Source organism: Ailuropoda melanoleuca, unplaced genomic scaffold (genome assembly GCF_002007445.2).
Source record: "Ailuropoda melanoleuca isolate Jingjing unplaced genomic scaffold, ASM200744v2 unplaced-scaffold4872, whole genome shotgun sequence".
Lineage (NCBI taxonomy): Eukaryota > Metazoa > Chordata > Mammalia > Carnivora > Ursidae > Ailuropoda > Ailuropoda melanoleuca.
Window position 1 is genome coordinate 1 of NW_023221303.1, and position 4068 is coordinate 4068.

The 4068-nt window shown below is 57.4% G+C and overlaps 1 long non-coding RNA gene across 1 annotated transcript; it reads right to left on the reverse strand.

The window, feature by feature from the left end:
* Positions 1–31: 31 nt before the first annotated feature.
* LOC117799388 lies at positions 32–4041 on the reverse strand. The gene is made up of 3 exons (XR_004622968.1): positions 3891–4041; positions 1692–1806; positions 32–489 (listed from the first exon to the last, which is right to left on the reverse strand). It is a non-coding gene; the product is annotated as an uncharacterized LOC117799388 (long non-coding RNA).
* Between the last annotated feature and the right edge of the window lie 27 nt (positions 4042–4068).

The following is a 4068-nucleotide window of genomic DNA, read 5'->3' on the forward strand; positions in this document are numbered from 1 at the left end:
CAAAGCCTTGGGACTCAGCAGAGACCCCCTCAAGGCACAGACCCGGCCTGGCCTTGGGGATCCCGTGAAAGGAGGGACGGAAGAGGTGCTCACTCACCGGGAGAAAACCGCAGGCCTCACGGAAGCCACCCACTCCACCCACCACCTGCTCCGCGGGGCGCTGGACACCAGGCAGGACACCAGCAGGGAGATGCCCCGTAGGCCACGCAGCCCGGCACGCGCCAAGGACGGGAGCCTCAGCGTGTCACCAAGGATTCAGAGGTCTGTGAACCGTGGCCCATGGGCCAAATCCAGCCCCCTGCCTATTCCTGCAAGTCTTACGGGCACCCAGGCCTGCAAAGCCTCAATGCCTCACCTTCACGGGAAAGGTCTGTGGACCTGGATGGAAGACAGGGCATCCGTCTCTTACCTGGGGCCTCTGGACCAGGCTCTGTGTAGCAGACTGTATCACTTGTGGCATTGCAGGGCCGAAGGGTAGCGCCGGAACATCTGGAAGACGGAGGAAACCCGGAGTATTATCCCCCCCTGCCTGGATGCAGCCCCAAACATTCCTCTCACCACCCGCAGATCAGGGGTTAGGAGGCCCCAGCTCCCACGATGGCCCACCAGCCTTCAGGCCGTCACTGCCTGGCATCTCCCCAGCTGTCTGGCCCAAAGTGGCTCATTGAAGAGTAAAGCTCTGTCCCAGGCTCTGTGACACAAGGGGAGGGCGGGTGGGGGGACGCCTCCCTGTTTCTGGGTAGCGCTGTATGTGGCTGTGAGGACTGGCCTGCGGTAGCTGCACCTCGATCTCCATCGAGAAAGAAGTTACCCAAAGGTCAAGCGCATGGAAAAGGGGACATGCAAGCGAATGCAGAGTAGCCAGAGCCTTGATCGAACTGGACCTGAAAGCAGTCCCTACTTTGCACCTGCAGCTACAGGAAGCTACCGTTCAGCACCGTCTGAGTCCTATCAGTTTACAACGTGCCTCACAAACGTGAGCTATTTCTTCCACGTGGCTCTGCCACCGTCAGCGTCCCCAGAAGTCCTCCAAAAATCCGTGCCCACCCGGAACCTCAGAACGGTGTGTGCAGAGATGCTCCCATGACGGATGAGCTCACACCAGACTACGGTGGGCCTTCACCCGTGACCGCTGTCCTTACAGGAGGCAAGTGTGTATGAGACAGAGAGGAGGCCACGGGAAGACAGAGAGACACACACATGCGAAGATGACCTCGAAAAGACAGAAGCAGACATGGAGGATAAGCCAAGGAGCCCCGAGGAGTGCCGGCAACATCAGAGGCTGGAAGAGGCGAGGCAGGGTCCTCCCCTAGAGTCTGCGGAGGGAGCACGGCCCCGCTGACACCTGGATCCAGACTGCCGGTCTCCAGAACTGTGAGAGAACACACCTCTGTTGGTTTTTCACACTGCCCCGTTGTGGCCCTGTCACGGCAGCCACAGGGGGCTCACGATGCTGTGGTCGTGCCGCTCTGCTGCCGTTCCACCTGCCTCGGAATCGCTTCCCCCAGAACCTTCCCTGGCTAGCCTCCTCCCCTACCTGGGCCTCTGCTCCGGAGACGGACCCCTCCCACGCCCTCTGACCCTCTGGGACTCATCGCTGCCCGTGTGTTTGGACCATCTCCACCACTGCTGGGGGCTTAGGGTCTGGTACTGTGAATACAGGGGGGGGCCCACACCCATGCCCCCAGCACCTTTGACACCGGTAGCAACTCTCTGTGCAGTCTGAGTCTCCACAGTAGAAGCTCCCGGTCTTGCACTGACATTTCTGGTTGCTGGTCCGCGTGCACGCAGCCACCATCTCCTGGTCTGAAAGGGGAGGGCTGAGGGTCAGCGCCGGGGGACAGGACCGTCCCCGCCATACCGGACTGCGCCAAGCGCCTTGCTAGAGGGCATGGAACCTGTCCTCCCCCTCCACGGCCTCCTAAACAGGGGCAGAGAGGAGCCAATAGCCAGACCTCACACCTGAATTCTGGTGAGGGCCCAGGGCCACCTGTTAAGAAACCACCCCCTTGGTCCCGTTCACCTTGTTTGCCCCACAGAGAAGAGCACAGCATCGCCAGGGATGCCGTGTAAAACCTCAGAGACAGAAGGGCAGACAGAGGGACCCCTCCTCATGCCAGCAATATCCACCATGGCCGTGCTGATGACCACCCCCAGAGCCCTTCCTCCGGGCTCGAGACCAGCAACAACACTCCAGATACAGAGGATAGCAAGAGAGGACCACACGCCCCTCTGGGGACCACGTCCCACCCACAGCCCGGGTTCAGCACTCCACAGCCCGTCACTACTTTCTCGCCATCCTGAGACCGGACGTGTTGGGCAAGACAGCACTCGGGCCGGATCACACTGCGCACCCCACACTGGGCCGGGTCCCACAGAGTGAGTGCTCCTCCGGGGACCCAACTCTCCATCAGTGGACCTTGGGGTTGCTGCTGGCTGTACGTTACTGCAGACCCTCCCCCAGCTCTCAGCACACACGGGCAATCCTGACCACGTCGGGATCAGGACGCGGGGAGGGCGGGCACAGGTTTTGGCCCATCTTCAACTGCGCCAACTCTGCCAAGACTGTTTCCAGAGCGGACGCACTCCTACGTGTGCCTGGGGGTGAGTCCTCGCTCTCCTCGGCCCCCACGCCAGAACGCTGTCCGTCTGCTAGGACAGTATGTCTGTCCACCTACTCCAAGCTTTCTCCACGTTTACTGGCTGTGTCTGTCCCTCCACTTAAATCAAGTGTGTTTTCACACTCCTTATTGATTTGCTGGTTCTGGATGTGAACGTGGGAGAGTTGTATCATAAGCACGTTCTCTCACTTCATGGCTTAATTCCCAAGCTTGGGTGTCTTAGGATGAACAGAAGTCGCAATCACGTGCACCCACCTCATTCGTAGGGTTCATGACTTTTAAGACTCCCGTAAGACGTTTTTCCGCTGCCTCGAGGGCATGAACACTCTTTACGTTTTGCTCTTATAGCCTGACTTTTCGCATGCGGCCTGGGGTGCATCTGGGAATGGACTTGTGTGCACGGCAGGAGCTTCCAGCCTGCGTCCTGCACAGGCACAGGCTCTATCGGCGGCCGGCAGTCTGTGCTGGAGACGCCGCCCTTGCTCCTGTGGAGGGCTCAGTCACTGGGCCACACGTGACCTTTGACGTCCATGGGGCTGTCCACTCTGTTCCACTGGCCCAGCCGTCCACCCACACTTAAACACCACGCCGTCCGTCTGTCTCTCTGCATTGGCTCATTACGCTGGGGAGAGATGGTGCGTTCTTTCCTTCCCCGAGCTTTTGGACAACTGTCAGCTCATCCGATTTCATGAAAATCCTGTCGCGACTACTTTTTATTTTAAACAAAAACTGTGTATTTAAACTATACAGCACGATGAGTTGGTATTCCTGTTGGGATTTTTCCTGGGAATGCACTCAATCTACGAATCCTTTCACGGAGAACTGACAGCCGCAAACCATAGCGCCTTCTCACATATAATCTTGTATTTCTCTGCATATGCAGATTGTCTTAAATGTTGTATGTTCACATAAACATTTTATACACCCTTTGCTACATTCACCTCAAAGTATCTTAGTTTTTCTTTGCTAATAGAAATGGTAATTTTAAAAACAATTACATCTTTCAAACCCTTTGTGGCCCACACACAGAAACAGGGACAAACTTCTGTATATCATTCTTGCACAGAGCGTCCCTACAATCCTGACTCTGGGTAGGCTGGCTCTTTAACCACAGGCGCACATCATCATGGTATGAACGCCTCGTGACTGGCACTCTAGCAGCTCTGTCCTCGTGCATAACTCCTTTTGGGGCAATGCCGAAAGCCGAGGCGAAGGGGGCTATGTGTTCAAATCCGAGGATCCCACTGCGCCGGACTGTAGCTCACTTACCCTCCCGACACTTAGCGCACAGTTGGCAGTTTGTCTCCCCGTTTGGGTACGTGAGGAAGCTTCCGGGTTCGCACGGGCTACATATCGGCACGCCATGGTTTACACCGCAGTGTCTGCTGACATGAAAGCCTGTGAAGGGGGGGACACAGAGGTGAGGTGGGGGCCCAGAACAGACCTG